The following is an 18,912-nucleotide window of genomic DNA, read 5'->3' on the forward strand; positions in this document are numbered from 1 at the left end:
CAAACGGTATACTATATCTCCATGAATAAATTATGCTCTAGGGCTTAGAATTTACATTTTATTAATTTCTAGATTAACTAGTTGTACATCATGTAAGAGAGCGAGCAGCACAACGGCAGGAGCAGTACTAGATAATTGAAATAACTCATTTTCATATCGGTAGGTGTCCTAATATTTGGAACATTGGAAAATATGACAAGTGGCAATGATGTTTAAATTTCCTTACATATGAGAAGTGCATGGGCTTCATGTTATTCACAGGGATTTGAAAAAGAGTGAATTTTTTTTTGTGAAACTTTGATTCTTTTTTCTTTTGCCAAATTTCTGTCATTCCATACATCAATTTTGTAAGCAAAGTTCATGCTGAATTTCATTTGCTATGACAAAATTGTTTAATTTCCTTACATATGACAAGTGCATGGGTTTAGCATCAACATTGCCAAATATGACAAGTGGGAAATGTGTTTGAATTTCTTACATATGAGAAGTGCATGGGATCTATGTTATTCACAGGGATTTGAAAAGGAGTGACACATTTTTTACGAAATGTTGATTCATTTCCGTTTCGCCAAATTTCGGTCACTCCATGGTTCAACTTTGTAAGCAAAGTTCATGCGGAATTTCATTTGATTTGACAATATTGTTTTATTTTCTTATATATAACAAGTGCATGGGTTTTGAAAATGAGTGCCAATGTTTTGTTGAAACATTGATTAACTTCTGTTTCATCAAATTTCTGGCACTCAAAATATGTTCAATATTCAGCAAAGGTCATGCAAAATTGTCTCGAACCCTTCTTACTCACTTTTTCCACTCAAAATTACAATGAATAAGTGCTTCATAATGATTCTTAGGGATCATGAGACGTAAGATCTGCCATATCTGCAAATGTCCATGTATGGACAATGTGGATACTGCAGTAGATTATTGTACTGCAAATTGTCTTTAATATCAAGTAATATTATATTCAAAACATTTGTATAATTATTGTACTGACTTTGTTGTTAGTGATGAACTTCTGCATAGTGTATCCCATGCAACATAAGGGTTAATTTCAACAATTTTAGCGGTAATGTTATGTACTTTGATGATGATATGGGGCGCACATTCGAATTGGATGTGCGTAAACGAAAGGATAGAACCGTCATATATGGCGATGGATGGGAGCAGTACATTGCACAAAATAATTTCATCGGAGGAGAGTACATATCATTTTCCATGAATAGAGAGGTCAACATGTTAAGGACAATGTATTTTTGCAGCGATGACGATGACAATGACCAGGATCATGATGATAGCCAGGATCACCAGGATGATGGAGACCACCAAGATGATGAGGGCAGCCATGAAGATGAGGACAAATTAGATGATGATGACAGCCAGAATGACGAGGATGAGCAAGATGATGGCGATGAGGAAGATGTTGACGATGGTCCATTCAGTTCAGCAATTTTTCCTCAAAGAATGAGTAATTTTACTCGGGATGAGACCCGGAATGTTACTGTGATGTTACCATCAAGTGTGGCCTTCATGGGAAGCCCTCTGTGCACCGTTTTGACAAAAATCAACGTCATAAAAAAGTCATGGTGAGATGTTTTGTGTTCTTTCGTCTTTTTTTTTTCATAACCAAGTATGGTGAGATGTCTAACATTGCATGGTCTCTATCTGCTCTTAATGATGGGAAGTTCAGAAGTTACCTCTGAAGATGTTTTCGGAGTAGACATCATCGCTGTCGGCATCGCTGGAGTACACCATGTACCAACAGGGTGTGTCACTAGTGTTCAGTACAAGACATAATCGGATGGATGCATATCCTACTACTATTTCGGCTGGCGGGAGTTCTTGACGGGAAAGAGAGAACTAAGGACGGACACCCTTGTGAGAATCACCATAAGGAAGAGCAGCCATGACGACTTTCAAATGATGGTTGTCGTCGACCATGTTTAGAAATATGGTCTAAGTCATGAATATATCAGTAGCTGAAGTATTAGTTAATTAGTATGTTAAGATGGATGTAATAGTTACATTGATGTTTGTTTCTTGAGTCGAGTAAATTTGAAGTGCTACTTAATTATTTGGTTGCTTGTTTCCAAAATGATTCAGTCTGGTTCAGTTATATTGAGAATCATATGACTATGCCTTTTGGAGTAATGTGTGTCAACCCACAATGCCAACAATTCGTATATTGTGGCCTATCTCTCCAGTGGTGGGCACTATGGCAGAACCGCCACTGCTACAATGGTTTCTGTCGCGGCCAGGAACTGTCGCCCACCGCAGGAAGCAATGTACCAGTGAAAGGCAGACGCCCACGACTGATGCGGTTATAGCAGTGGCGGGAGGTCGGTAGCGGGCGGCCCTGGGAGGCTGGTCCGCAACTGCTGGCCTTTTCCCACCCGCCACTAATAGGCATTCCTGCAGTAGTTGTAGCTCCTAATTCTCGGAGGCCAGCTCGCGGTTCCGGTCTTCCATTTCCCGCAATATGAAGACATATATTTAATAAACTCCAGGGCTACAAAGAAGCAGACATAGTTCAACAAAAACTAAGCCTAATATCAGTTTGATACCACACTCATTCCTAGGGGCTATGACTACCATAAACAACTAGCAAAAATTAGAAATACTTACTGTGAACTAGGGTTACCAACAAGCGTAGTGTCCGGATGGTGGATGAGAAAAGCTTTATTTCCTCGATGGCTCCGTCCATGATGGCGCTGGTCTCCTCCGGCACGTCCGGCCCCTACTCGCTCCCCTTTGGGAGAGAGAGGCCAACGACACCACAACCAAGTCCGTCACTACACGTCTCTCCTTCGTGTGCCTCATGTTCATGTAAGTGTCCTAAGACTTCGAGGAATGGGCGGCAGCCCTCGACGGAGGCACAAGCGGGAGCGTGACCTGGGGTGCAGGCTCCACCGGTGACACCTCAGGAGACACCACAATATGAAAAGCGCCAGATGCGACTTCCTTCACAGTTACGGCGTCTGCTGCCTTAGAAACATCAGCCTGGGACTTCCTCGCCCCACCTCTGTGGCAGAAAGAAAGTCTGTGACCTATTTCTTCTGCCCGATTACAACCATGGGCTCCTAAATAACAAGAAAAGAAGAAGAAGCAATTGCAGATTGCCAGCAGACAGAACTAATATTATCTCTCACCCTGCCTCAAAATGAAAAAAAAGGCAATGATAATACCCCCTCTGGTCGCAGCAGTCTCCAACGGCTGCTCCCAATCATTCCCTGTGGTATCACGATCGCTAGGCGTGGGGCCTTCAGGCACCGGCGGCAGAACCCCAAGCCACGCTGACGTCCTTAATTCATCGGGCGGGCCTAAATGGGTGAGACTTAGGTGGGAACATAGAGAGTATCATCAAGAAGTAATGTTAAAGACATAGGCAGGGGACTTACTGGCTTTTCACATGGACGTTGTGCTTCTACGATGGCTTCACCATCGTGATAGGGACTGTATGCACTACAGGCACCCAGAGCCCCAATGGGCTCATCGATTCTCGGTGAACCTTGTTGTTGCTCTTCAGCTCCTGCCGCACTGGAGGAAGCCGCTCCGCCCCTATTCAAACCCTGCGAGGGTGAAGGCACGGTGAAGTCCTCCTCGCCTATTGCCTCTTTCTCCTTGAAGGACTCATTGTCCTCCTCCTCGGCAGCATTGCCTATCTCCTCCTCGCAGCCATCATAGCCCCCTCCTCTTTGGGAGTCATGACAACCATGCTCGTCTCCTCTTCATAAGGCAATACAACCTCCTTCTTCTTGGAGGGAGCATGGCGGGCCATGGGGCCCTCATTGGGAACGGACTCTCGTCGCCTCGTCATAGCCTGGTCCAAGATCCGGCCGGACAATGGAGGCTCTAACATAAGTGGTAAAGGGCACAACCTCCTACTCGACTAATTAGTCCCTTTAGTGACCCGGTAAAGGAGTAGAAATGATTCTCTCCTTTTCCCCAGAGGTGACCCCGAGTCATTGAACCCACAAGAGGAAGGCACCCTTAAAGTCAGGGGTTCCTACCAAGCTTTTGCAAGACTATTAATTCAAACTTTTGACCTGATCAAAATCAAGTTGAAACTGAAAACACTTATAATAAATGTAGGCATGGGTATGCAAACTTTTCTTACAACCATATATTTGCGAATGAGATCATCATCTTATATCATATATCATAAATATTTACTAATTGGAGGCACCCCTGTTAATCCACATACACAAGATTAATTTAGCCATTAGATTTAATATTTAACGGTTAAGATATATTAGAAGTCTATGCCTTATCTATGTCTACTATTAAAAGGAAGAAATATTCTTCCTCCCAGATATTCGTCCGTTTTCGTACGTCAATACCAGAATCTCATCCTTTTTCGGAGTCAATATTTCGTTCGTACATTGGTCAATTTTTTTATTCGTACATGTTCTCGCGGTGCGCATGGCCTGAGTGGCCACACTAAGCCTCAGCCCTCCAGTGCTAGGCTGCTTGCATGTCTTGTCAAAAAGAAAAAAACTGGGCTATCAAAAAAGAAGGAAAAAGATTTGCTCACATGGGGTTGGGGGATCGGGCTTGCAACTTTAGATATCATAACCATAGAAAGAGCGAAAAGTAGAGGGAATATAATGGGCGGCTGAGAATTGGCAGGGGAGAATTGTTGACGCCGCCTCCTCGTGGTGCCGCTTCTTCTTCTTCCTCTCCTCTCACAACTCTCACTTGTGTTTCTCCCTTCTTCTCTCAAGAACACACACAAGAGAAAGAAGACTCAACACACACACGCACGCATACCTCACCAGAGGAAACTAGCTTTGCCTCTTCCTCCCGGTGAGACACACGTATGCTACATCTTTTTCTCCAGCCCTCACGGCCTCATCTTTCTCATTCATTTGTTGTGCTTAAATAGCCAGTACAGGATAACAACTTGAGCACCATACGGGCCACTAACTCCCACGTACTCCACTCCAGGAATCACTCCAGCGTTGCACACGACTCGGTAACCACTTGTGAGCAGGCCAACTACATGCATGCATCAACTACTAGCAACGATACTCTCGGCTAGGACTAAACGAACTCACGCATGAACAGCTAGTCCAACAAACAGAACGACCGGCCGGTTCACCCGACCCAATTTGATGCAGTCCATCACGGCTCCAGCCTCTGATACGTCTTGCCGCTTCTCACGCAGCACCATCGGCATCTCGCCGTGCTCGCCGCCTCACACGGCATCCTGGCATCTCACCTCCTTGGCGCGCTCACCTGAAGCCTTCGTCGGACGAACACCACACTAGACTAGACTACATGCAAAACTCAAACATGCTAATACAAATATCAAGATTAGCTCTAACAAGAATGGGCGGGAAAGAGATTGGGAAAAAAATTACAATAAAAAACACTAAATGAAAAATATATTTTGTGTATTATCTAATGAAAAAATGCATGGTAACAAAATCCACAAGTGTAAGTCGAGTGTTTTTTATCAAGCACTTGGCTTATATTAGGGCATATTTAAAAAGAAAAGGAAATATATAAATGGAGTGTGCCGTTAGATGAGCTGGCAAGTGTGGTGAGGATGGCCATGTGACAGGTACTTTGCCGAGCCTCTGGTGTAAGCCGAGTGGTTTTCTGGTGGGTGCTCAACTTGCTCTAGGCTATGCCGAGGACCTTGCCAACAAATATTATTTTGAGGTTGCTCAGCTTACTCTGGATTATGCCAAGTTTCCTGTATAAACTAAGATAATTTGTTGGCGGGTGCCAACTTTCTCTGGGCTGTTCTGAAGTAACATAGGGGAGGGAGGGGGGGTTACAACACATCACATACTCGCTTATCCCGAACTCCAGTCATGGAAGGTAAGAAGACGAGACCCAGAGCAGCTAGAGCGTGTCACGACCAATGCTGGGCACCTCTGTCATGCGGCCACAACTCCCAAGTCCAGGACGGATTAAGAGCCTAGAGGAGCGGGCAAGTGGATTACAGGACTCGACAGGGCCGGAGGAAGAAGCCATGGAGGAAGCGATGGCGAGTCCTACATTGCACCCCGAATTCCGACGTCTTGAGAAGCCGCCCAAAACTGTCAATTCCAACACCGGAGACACCAGGAGCAACCAAGACAACATGAAGGGGACGACGTTGGTAAGCTGACGTCATCCGATCCGGGCAACCGGACTTAGTGTTTCCCCCGGTGCTCGAAAAGGGACACCGATGAGAGGCCATGGCAATGCCTTCAAAAAGGGGATGCCATTATCATGTGTCACTACCAGCATCGGCAAGCCGAGCGAAGATTTCACCATGGCCTTTGACACCTCTTCAATCCTACAATTATGTGTTTGGTTGGTCATAGATCACTTGCCGTGTACTATTCATTGTGATTTTGATAGCAGGGTTGGCTGCAAAAAAATAAATTAAAATAGTCATAAAACATTTTTCACTACCAGACTGTTTTGACGCCTCTCAAGCTAGTAATGAAAACCTAAAATTGACCAAGGGTTGTCTAACAGAACCGTCTTTAAAGCCATGTTGAGTGTCAATTGTATACACGCAAGAGTGTGTAATAGATGGCTAACTCGGGTCGCGGGGCTAGTGCAGTTAACTAGGACGGACATGCATTTCAATGGTTTTCTGACTGGCAGCACCCTGGTGCTTCACTGAGATGCTAATGGCATATTGTGAAAAGATTGTTTCAATTGTTTGCCGAGTTCAATATTGCTTCATCCAGTATTTTTAATAATCTTTTTTTTGCGGGTGTATTTTTAATAATCAGCATGTTGCGATTTTCGTGTAGTGAAAGTAGAATCTACAACTGTAGCATTACAAGTTTATTAGTCTAATATATATTCCCTCCGTTCCTAAATATAAGTCTTTTTAGAGATTTCAATAAAAGACTACATACGGAGCAAAATGGGTGAATCTACGCTCTAAACTACGTCTATATACGTCCGTATGTAACCATAGTGAAACCTCTTAAAAGACTTATATTTAAAAACGGAGGGAGTAGTTTTCTTAATGAGAAAGTAAAACATTTTTTAAGAATGAGAAACACACACGAGATCCCTCTCCGCTACCACCCACCATATGGACTTGTTTACTCGCATTGTCAAAACCACTCCTCATAATGAGGAAGTGTCAGAACCACTCCTCCGTTTGCATGGGGACTTTGCATTGGGTCACTAGGGTTGTGTAATGAGGAAAAAAAATCAGGAGACAACTTTGAGATGGCAAAGTGGCGGTAATGATAGAAAGAGCGATAAGTAGAGGGAATATAATGGGTGGCTGAGAATTCGCAGGGGAGAATGGGCAGGAAAGAGATTGCGAAAAAATACAATAAAAAATCACTAAATGAAAAATATACTTTGTGCATAATCTGATGGAAAAATGCATGGAAATAAAATCCACAAGTGTAAGTCGAGTGTTTTTTTATCAAGCAATTGGCTTACATTAGGGCATATTTAAAATGAAAAAGAAATATATAAATGGAGTGTGCCGTTAGATGAGCTGGCAAGTGCGGTGAGGATGGCCATGTGACAGGTACTTTGCCGAGCCTCTGGTGTAAGCCGTGTGGTTTTTTCCTTTCTATGCCGAGTTTTTTGCATAAACCGAGATATTTTCTGGTATACATCCGTATGTAGCCATAATGAAACCTCAAAAAGACTTGTATTTAGGAACAGAGGGAGTAGTTTTCTTAATGAGAAAGCAAAACATTTTTTAAGATTGAGAAAGAGTAATTTAATGGATGCAAACAGAATTTATGACATCATTGAAAGGAAATACATATAGTTAGGAGGTATTAGTGAGTAATTATATGGAGAATTATGAAAATGATTTCACTCCTACAAATAACGCTACCATGCATGTTTATCCAAAAAGTGTTTACTTCCATCCTTAGCTAGCAGTCACATGACCCATCCCTCAGCCCGTTTCATTGCTATAAAATCCCCACCATAGGCTACAAGCAAGCACAAAAAACGATCAGTTCTTACATACACATCTCTAACAAATCTAGAAAGATGGTGTCCTCGTCTGGTTCCACTGTGTTCACCCTACCGGCCGACTCGTCATCGTCTTCCAACAAGGAGGCTCAGGTGGGCACGTTTAAGTGCAGGTTTTGCCCATGCACTTTCAAGACCGTACGGGGGCGGGCCAGCCACCAGAAGGTGCACAACCGCAAGCCGCGCATGGAGCGTCATCCCGCTTGGTCCCTGCCGTGCATGACCTGGGCGCCGTCGTATGCCACCTACTTGCACAACGCTCGCCTGCATGCCAACCTGGTTTCCGCCCACTACTACCCCAGGCCCCGCTTCATGTCGCCTTCGTTGCCATGGCAAACCGGCACAAGCTTTCCTCCGGCTCAACCATCTTCTGCAGTGTTGATGCAGGCCGTCAGCGGCTATCCCGGCACCGGAGATGGAGGTCACCTGGCACGCCAGCAAGGGGTGCGTCAAGTGAATCCGGAAGAGACTACTGCTGACGGGATTGATCTCACTTTGAAGCTCTAGGATTAAGGCTTGGATTGTTTTGGGGTCACCTAAATGTTTAAATTGTTCCGTTAAGTTATCTGAATCCTGTATTTGCTTCGCTTTACTTTAGCTATGCTCAATCGTATTTGCCTGCGATTCAAACATGTGATCGGTTGATCTACCCAGCTATCAAAGTGTAATTCAACGAAATTGTTATATCTGGATGGTTTTCTTATAACGTGTGTATTGTTATTTGGAAAAACTCATGGTATGGAACTGGGTCAAATTATTTTGTTTTCATCCAAGGGAGTTGTACAACATGAAGTAGGTGCTTGTGGTCCAATCTCTTTATACAGAGCATGTTTCCTAGAATTTAGTTGAATGTTGTTCCTTAACATCACCCTTCCCAAAAGTGCTTTATTCCAAATGTACATCCATTGTGAAGATACATCTAATAAGTCCCGGATTTATAACGGTAATATGATCTATCATAAGTGATATGGAGATATTCGATTGTTTTCATCTCTTAGATTCAGGTATGTCATGCACCTCACCCAGGGGCAGCAAATGTCCACTCTTCGTGAGAAAGTGCATGTTCCACTTCTCGAACATTGTATTAGACAAAAGAAAATATGAACAACGGAAAATAAAAGTGATATTTTCTTATATCTAATTAAGTTGCTTTCAGAAGAGTATTATAATTAGTTTACTGAAAAATGTGATGGGCACTTTTAAGAAAAATGCAACTGTGTGAAAAAGTGTAAGCTGCACCCAGGATCAATTTTTTTTTGCACCATAAAAATTCCAGACATCACTAAAATATCCAAAATTACAAAAATAAATAAATCAGATTTCAATGTATCACAAATTTCTGAAATTTAACTAATTTTACCCAACTTAAATTTGGTTTGAAATTAGCGAGGCTACAAAAGTTTCAGTACCCACCCAAATATAGTTGAGATATTTATAGATGAGTTGCACTTTCACTAAATTGAAGTACAGCTTTCAAAACCAAAACCGACTTTGAGATGAGAAAATGTCAGTCTTCTTAATTTTAAATCTACAGTGAACACCAATGGCTTCCTCAAAGTGAGCTTAGTCACATACACTGACAAACAAGATCGCTCGTGGACCTACCATCTGGACATGTTCATTCAGATTGAACATTTCGTGATGCCTCCTCCAATCCATTCAAGGAGTTACCGAAGCCGCCAAGATGGAACGATTTATGGAAGGATTGCGTGAAGAAATGCAATACCGGCTATTGTTTTATGACTTCACAAACTTCCTAGAAATGGTGAAAAAGGCCCTCCTGCTTGAAGACAAGCATCACGCAATAAAAGACATTCACAAACGCAAAAGGCCGGCACTAGGAAGCTCAGGAAACAACAAGCCCCGTGTTCAGCAACCACCACTGCAAGAGTATGGTGCCCCACAACTTCCTAGAACCGCAACACCTGCACCCCAACCCAACTCCCAGCAAAACCAGAATGGCCGCTTTGCCCACATCACTTGTTTTGGTTGTGGTCAGAATTCGTAATGAGCCCCGCAATGCTTGCTCCACAATGACCTGACATGAACATATTTCATATTTGACACGAACAATGTCTGATGGCCAACATCCTTCAGTCCAGACCACATCATTTTCCCAGTGAAAACATCACACATGTAGACCTGGGTGTGGCGGTTCTAAATCTGTAGCACATCACACATTTTCCCAGCTTGCCTCCACTTGCAGGTAGTTGCGCGCGGGGGGGGGGGGGGGGGGGGTAGATCTTTCCTAGTGGACGGAGGCATTTCCGCAACGGCCACAGACTCCAAGTAGCACCGACAAGGTAATAGATGGAGACCACAACGACTTGTCCGATCGCCAGGAATGACCGACCTGATGCGGCTATTTAGGTCTTCGTGGAACAACGTCTACACTATGTCCACCCCGACGCCCAGAAGGCGACACTGTAAGATAAAGCGAGCTGCGTCATGGCCATGTAGTTCCCAGAGAACGAATGTGAGGACAACACGATGTAGCCAAATAGCATGCCCCGCATATCGCCTACCATAATAGAAAGGTCCTTGGCAAAGGAATGGACGATCACTGTCCGTCGACGTCCATGTATAATGATCTAATGTAGGCCTCCCAGAGTTTCTTGTTGTCTGACGGGAGCGTGATGGTGCCGCACGTGAATTGGTTGAGCAGCTTCAAAGATTGGGTGCCTCCTATGGTAAATAAGGAAGGGCCTTGCTACCATTGCGGAGTCACAAGTGAGCTCCTCTTCTTCAACAAATATAAATCCGCCCCCCCCCCCCCCCTTCTTTGTTTGTTGCTCTACGAGATATTATCCACCAGCAACAAACCTGCGTAAAACTCGACTAAGAAGCAAGATCTGGAACCCTAGTTCCGAGATATTTCATCCGCTTCCCAGATGCACAACTTGCGGAGAAGCAAACAGGGAAAAAGGGGAAATTTTAGATTTTTTTTTCAAGAAGAGGAGCTCACTTGTGACTTCGCAATGGCAGCATGGTCTTTCCTTCTTTACCACGACTCTCTCTTCTCCTCAATCAACAACCATTAATAAAACAGGGGTCAAACAAAACAGGGGAAAAGCAAAGCGGATAGTTGCGATGCCTGTGATCTGTGTATCGGGGATGAGAGAGCAGCGGGGGTTGCTCTGGCGAACTACGTCATTTCCTTGAGAGGAAAGCGGAGGAAGAGGAAGGTGGAGTGGTGGCGGCGCTGCTGTCCGGAGAGGAAACCAGAGGGGTGGGGCGACTGGTTGCTATGGGGGTCAAGGCAATGCGACGGGGTGGTTGTGGTGCCGGTAGATCTTGTAGCAAATCGGAATGCAGGAGGTGTCGGAATCGAATAGCTAGCTTCGGTCTAGCAGCGGCTGTCATGAGATTTGCATGGGATGGGATCGATGTAAGTTGGGTGCAATAGTACGCAACCGGGACGTGGTGGCACGTGGAGGGAAACTAGTCACAGAGGAGTGGCAAGATCCACGACGGCAGGAGGCACTGGTGGTAGTAGGGTGGCGTGCGTGGCTCAGGTGCTCATGTAGCACCGAGGCGTGTGTATTGCGTGGTGTCGTGTGAAGTCGGCGTCATAGGAAGGCTTCGGGACCATGGCCCGCGGATCCAATGGCGGGGAGGACGCCTACGTGGTGGGAGGTAGAGAAGGGCGACACAGTTGGTGTATCATGGGGAAGGTTACCTGGGGGAGGAAGACCATGGGCAGGGATAATGGGGGGTTGGGGTTGAGGTGGGGGGAATCATGGAGAAGAGTAGTGGGAAGTGGGTTGGGTGCTGGATTTTCCCCCTGGTTTCTGCAGTTCGGTTGGGGTGCGGTGTCGGTGTTTGGTTCGGGGTGGAGTACAACTCGATTTCGTTGTATAGAGTAAGCGAATGTTCTATTGAATAAGGTGTTAAGGGGTGCTTTCGAAGCTCCAGGCATGGCTCCAAGTGCATCGCTGATATGGCATGCAACCTCCTACACACCTTTGCCAGAAGCTCCCGCTACGCGACTCAGCTGACTGTGTGAAGACGGCTATGCTGGTGGGACCACCATTAGATGTAGTATGTCGAGTCAGTGTGGACAGTAGCTCCAGCATCTCGCTTAGCATAATACCATGCTCCTTGGAAAAGGAACAGATGACCTACTGTCTGTCGATGTCCATGTACAGTGATCTAATAATGTAGGCCGCCCCGAGCTTGTTGTTGGCCGGTGGGAGCGCGATGGTGACGCATGTGAATTGGTTGAGCAGCGTCACGAAGGCTATCTCGTCTACCAGTGCCGGCCATTGTGGCTGGCCAAGATGGAGACGATCCAACAATGATCACGATCCAGGATGGTGAGAGGGGGGAGTCCTAGTTTTGCATAATGAGAAATGTAAATTACACTTTCTTTCACAAAACCTCAACTTAATGAAAAAGTGCAAGTTGCACCATGGAAATTTTGCTAGCTAAAAATTCTAGATCACACTGAAATATCCAAATTTCAGGAGATTAAACATTCTTTTGGATTTTGATCTATCAAAATTCATGGCCATTGAATAATTTTATCTAATTTAAATTTGGTTTGAATCCGCTCGCCTCAAGTCCTTTTAGTCGATCCTCGGCCGCCTTCCACCTCGGCAAGTTCGTCCAGGATGTCAACTCCCTCTGATCCCCTCCCACTGCCAACTGTAGTCCTCGTGTACTGCAATGAGGGCATCTACTAATTCACCAAGCAATTCATCTGACTCTTCAAGACTGGGCTCCTGCCCGGCACCCTCTTCCCTAAGTCCAGCATGTCAGCGCCTTGGCCAAGTTGTTGGGCTACACCGGCTGCATCACCGTTAAGCTGGAGGAGGGGCAAAGATGGAGTTTGAATTAAGATGTGATTGACAAAGGGTTGCAGACTTGTGGGGAGGAGAACGAGGCTGCTGATGAAGCAACTATCCATTGTGCATGATGAGGCGGGCGCCTTCATGGGCCAATATATCATGAACCAAGTATACAATGAGAGGCACCATGGAAGAATGAATGATGTAAACTGAAAACATGACATGAACTTGACAATACCAAAGGGTATAAGATTAACTAAATTTATTCTGCATAATGAATGATGCAAACTGACAACGTGGCATGAACTTACGATACCAAGGTGTCGAGGATGGTGTACACTTATCATGTAGAATTAGTGACCTTAATCTCCTTACAGATACAGTACCTAAGCTACCAGATTAGCTTATCTGTTTGATTATCTCATGCGAGATTAGTCCAATGAAGTTTGCTTCAAAGGAATTATAGTCCAATTAAGTTTGCTTCAAAGGAACTATAGGCAGATGGGATTCATACATGCAGACCAAAAGACAACTTAATGACCCGCCTAATTGGCATGCATCCCTGTCACTTTCGTTCATATCTTCTAAGATTCTAAGCTCCCTAGGAGTATTGGCTCATGTTGCATCGGGGCTTTAGGGGTCTCTGGTGGGCCCACCTGCAAGGGGTGAATCATTCATGTGTGCTGCCTTTGGATCCATTCCTAGGTGTGTTACGTGCGAGAACAGCTCAACCCAATTCAAGTGATGCACACAAAAAAGCAATCGACCGTGTAACCTCCAGTGTCAAAACACATTAAAAAGAAGGAGGCTTAATCACACAAAAATGGAGGCCTAAATCCGGGGATGGCTCGATGAATGGAGAAAGTGAGGGTGTTGTCCTACGGGAAGATAGAGAAAGCTGAGGCGGCGGCAACCATGCATTCAGGTTTCGAGAGCGGAGGAGCAGAGAAGCGAGGAGGAGAAGGAGCAATGGTGGTGGAGAGCATGCGTCAAGGACGAGAGGTATCGGTGCTAGGGTTTTCACCACACTCAACGCGATCTACCCCACACCTCCTAGTTCGCGTACATCAAACCAGAGAAAAACCAGCTAGCCACTATCCCTTTGCACCATAGGAGAACGACCCACTAGTCATCCAGCATCAGCTCAAGCGCGTGTGTGGAAAATGGATGAACGGCCAAGCAGCTAAGCAACCAAAGTAAAAAGATCGGGCGGCCATAGATCGCTCGCGCGCTCAGATGGCTCGTATGGCCGGGGTAGCCCATCAGGGTTTGTAGGTAGAACATACATAGAATGTGATGGATCAGGTTTGACTTTTACATCAGCAATAGTTGATCATTCCTGACCTCTAGATCTATAATCCATAGGACACCCTGCCTATAGGGTGGCAACACGGACGACCAACTAACCAGATATCTATGAGATAATTTTTGCTACCTTGCCACCGTAAAGCTGTTTCAGGAATTTCAAACAGAGATATCATACAATATGAGCATGGAATATTGTTTAAGCTGGACTACAATAGAACCAATTTACCATCCAAGGAATTTGTACCGCCAGCTATCCAACTTCTTGTCTATCCTCTCATCAGTATTTCTTCGGTCACTGTTCGAAGTTTAGTGTTATGAACAGGAAAACATAAATGCTAATATGACGTCAGATTTTTAAGTATGGCAAATCGAAAGTGTTTATGACAAATTACGTGTCACATGCCTGACAAGCAATTTGCCATAAAAAATGTTCGGCGTGCCATAATTAAAACTCCAACATCAGATTTGTAGCGGGTCCTAGGAACACCCCCCCCCCCCCCCCCCCCCCCCAAAAAAAATACTTCATCGGCAAACCCCCTCTCCTAGTTAAACAAGCAATTCCATGTATATGAAAGAAATCTTAAGAACGGATAAACGTTCAAAATAGCTACAAACAGTTTCAGGTTTATGAAAGTAATCTTAAAAACAAATAAGTGTTCAAAACAGCAATAAGAAACAATCCAATGTACTGAATTTGTATACGATTACAAACAAACGCAATAGAACTTCTCAAACTGTTTCCCACTTGATGCCTAGAGAACACACATATGATATGGTGCACTATGATCATCACAATAAACGGCCGATTGAGGAGTCCAGAACCTATGGCCTATCCGCAGCCCACCAAACCAATGCAGCTAGGATAAGAAAGCTTGGATCGCAGGTGGCCACGACATCTGCTGTCGTGGCACTTCTCCCGAAGCGCGGCGTCCTCCTAATTGTCTGGCATGACAAAAGAGAGGAGCTCGGCGGCGTCCTCGTCCAGAACAATAACAGTGATGTCTCCGACCGTCCAGTAGGCGGACCAATCGTTGCTCCCTGCGAAATGGATGGGGTCCAAGTCCCCGTCGGGGAAGACTGGCTTGCTGCTAAGTGCGGTGGCGGAGGTCCAGCCGCCGGCGGTAGAAGAGAAGGCGCATGCCCTGGCATTGCGGTCCCGAAGGCGAAAGACCATGCACGTCACACTGAAGTTGAGAGGCTGATGCCCGCGTCCGCGTCCTCGCCGCCGAGGAGGAAAGCGCCCAGCATGTTGCAGCCATGGAACCACGCCGAGCAAGGGATTTCCTTGTAGCACCAGGCCAGGGGATCACAGATCAGGAGGCGTGGCGCCCGCGACCTATGGAAGAGGGGCAGGAGGCCGCGAGGATGTCGGCGAGCTCCCATCGGTAATCGCTAAAAATTCCCCCAGCGGGAGGAAGTCGAGTGCCAGATTTCAATGGATGATGGTGTCCACCCATAACAAAGGGGGGGAGGAAGGTATGAAGACAGGGTTAAGGCTAGGCGGGCGTGGGGAGCCATAGCCGTCCTCAACGCAGTAGTGGCCAACGACATGGTCGGGTACGCCGTGGAGAGATCTGAACCGGCGGAGGAAGCCGCCGCTGTCACCTGCGATTACGCGGCGCCAGCGCTTGCAGGTGCTCGCAACACAGACGAGCTGGGCGGGCAAGGGGAGGCGCATGAACACCAGCTCGAGAAGCTCGTCCAGGAGGACGTCAATCTCGGCCGCCTACGGGGATCCCCTCTGGGAATTCTTGCGGTGGCCGGCCATGGCCTGGGCACCTAGATCTAGATCGGAAAAGGTTGGGCTAGGAAATGTGTGCATAATGCTGGGTTTCCCTCATGTAGCACGAGTGAGTCAGTAGTGTGCTGGAACTCACTCGCCGCAAAGCCTCAAAATAAGGAACTGTCCAAGAAGTCAACGGTTGATGCTTATCTTATGAAGACACGCCGAAGCAAGCAGCACCGAAATGGGATTGGAACCGGATTCCTTTTATGGAAAAATAACATCGCCGTCACTATGGGAGGATGTTTGTTGCAACCCCAAAGTTTCGGTGTTTAAAATAATTGTTGTGCTAGTCCTAAAAATCATGTCCAAGCACTAAATTTGTAAAAATGCAACGCCCATTCAATAAAAAAATGCACTTTGCCTGGAATGATGGAAATTGTATTTTCAACAATCAATTTAATTTTTCCCGCAAAAAAAACAATCAATTTAATTTAGACATAAGGAAATCTAGGTCGACTCAGAAGAAAACAGAGAAAAAAACCGTAACAAAAAGGTCAGAAACACACGACTCAAATTTATAGAAAGAAGAAAACGCGAGCGCGTTCACTCACGCACGCCAGAGGAGAACAGCTAGGCACGTTTCAATGCATTCCTCTTCCTCTCTTGCGCGTGAAAACTTTCCAATATATTTTATCATCAGCTCCTCCATGATCGATCCATCTGCCCATCTGATGCCCATACGTTGAAATCTACTCTTGCTCCCGATCAAATCCATCTCCATCCATATGACGTGCCGACTCCTCTCGACGGCGACGGCCCCAGACCTGTTCTTCTGGACGAGTATCGGGACTGGAGCAGTCTGCCGGAGGAGCTCCTGCAGCACATCGGCAAGATGCTCCACTCGCGGCGGGACGCCTTCAACTTCCGGTCCATGTGCCCGGATGGCGCGCCGCGCTGCCGTTCACCAAGTACTTGGCGCCGATGCTGATGATGCTGCCCTTCTGCCCCAACTCACCGGACATCGCCGTCACTTTCTTCACAGCGGCAGACGACGGGGAGACGACCTTGATGAGGAACCTCCCGTCGCTGCGAGGCAAGATACTGTGCGGCTCATCGCGTGGGTGGTTGGCGCTGGTCGACGAGGCCGGGTGCGTGACTCAGGGTGGATACGGTCCGGGCCGGTCCGGTCCCGGTCCGAGCCGTCACTTGGACCGGCCGCCGGCGGACCGAGCTGTCCAACGAGCTGCTTTTCTGGGACCGGACCGTTTGGTGGTCAGCTAGGTCAAGCCCGAGAGGACCGAATGGACCGGCCAGTCACCTTGCCTGGCAGACTGTATTTTGCTGCGTTTAGGTCATATTTAGCTGTTGTTTATGCAGTTGCAGGTAGCTGCCGATCGCACGATCCATCCCATGACCTGGTCTTGAGCGAAACTAGCTGAGCTACTGATTGTACGTGGACATATGCATGCTGCCGGTCCTATTATTCAGAGAAGGAGCAAGAACATGCAACAGACTAGTCATCAGTTTAGGCATCTGTTGATTTTGGAGAGTAAATAAAGCAAAAGTGCAACAACAAGTAGATAAGTTTAGCTACTGTTTAGGCATCACATAGTGACAAGCTTACGAATGGATGTAATATGATAAGTCATCACTCCTCACTACATTTTCAGATAAGTTTGGACAGGAACAACAGATATATCACATCCACAAACAATTCATTTAAACAGCAGGCACTAGACTAAATTTGGACAGTAAAAATAACTAAATTCGGACAGCATTTCCTTTGTTTTTTGGACATCAAAACAACTGATTTTGACAGCAAACATAGTACAAATCAGGTTAAGCAACACAAATACCACATCCACAAACATAATGTCTTATCATCATTGAACGACACGATTACAAACTTGCAATGACAATTTCAAGTCCATGTCAATTGGCAAGTTGAACATAACACAAATGAGAGGTTCATCTCCAAGCTAGTTGTGACATTTCACAGTTCATGACTTGACAAGTTCGAACATAACCCAAATGCAAAAGTAGCCTTCCCATGAGAAAGATCACTTTGACATTCATCTCCAAAATAGCAAGATCAAGATCAACATCCACATGATGAGCATCTACAAGATAAGCAACATTCACATAAATAATGTTTGGTATCGTATGCCAAGTGAAACATGTAGAAAGAATTGTTACCAATCGTTGATCTCCTCCACGATGGGTAACTTGATGGTTTCAACATCATCCTCGTCATTCTCATCCCTCGGCTACAAGTGTGGAAGTTCGACAAATGCTCACATCACAACAAGACCAAAAAAGAAAGAAAGAAAAAGGTAAGGAAAAGATGGCAAACATACCACCAGATTCAAGTCAACGTGAGCACCCTTGATATAACTTGCACCACAAACTAATGCCTCCACCATAACCGGTTTTAAAGAACTCCTGTAGTCATCTAATACACACAAGTAGACAAACTAGTTTGAGGATGAGAACTTGACAAGTTTATATCCAAAGTTCATTAGTACGAGTTGACATACCTAAAATCCTTCCGGTTGTGCTGGAGGTAGATTCTGAAGACACGGAGGTAGCCGGGATAGTAAGGAACCTCCTGGCTATCTTGGCCATAATTGGGTACCTAGGAGCATTGACTTTCCACCAACCAAGAAGATCAAGAGCCTTGTTACGAGGTTCAACCGCATCCTCTAAGTAGTTCCTCAACTCACTCTTTGATATCATCATCCGACATATCAGCACCCGCTTGCAATGGTGGAACCATAAACAGATTCTGCTCCGCATATTCCTTGTCCTTGTCCTCATCCATGTCCTCGTCCTCGTCGTCCTCCTCCTTCTCCTCGTCCTCTACCACCTAACACACATGAGCGCACAAATAAGGAAAACAACACCTATATGGTTATATGGAAAACACATCAAGCATCAAGTAAAGCAATCATACAATAGTAGATGCATGAGGCAGCTCGGAGCCAGTTGCCGAGCCGTAGGCAGTGGCTTCCGTGGCACGCACGCCGGCACCGGTGCGGTCGAGGAGACGCGGAGGAGGCGGAGGGTGTTTTTTAACCTACAAATCAACTCTCCCATTGGGGCGTTGGGAAAGTCTTTCGCCTT

General features: G+C 45.8%; 1 pseudogene; it reads right to left on the bottom strand.

The window, feature by feature from the left end:
• Positions 1-14,892: 14,892 nt before the first annotated feature.
• LOC123114988 (uncharacterized) lies at positions 14,893-18,610 on the bottom strand (annotated as a pseudogene).
• Positions 18,611-18,912: the final 302 nt, after the last annotated feature.

The sequence above is a fragment of the Triticum aestivum genome, chromosome 5B (genome assembly GCF_018294505.1).
Source record: "Triticum aestivum cultivar Chinese Spring chromosome 5B, IWGSC CS RefSeq v2.1, whole genome shotgun sequence".
Taxonomy (NCBI): Eukaryota; Viridiplantae; Streptophyta; class Magnoliopsida; order Poales; family Poaceae; genus Triticum; species Triticum aestivum.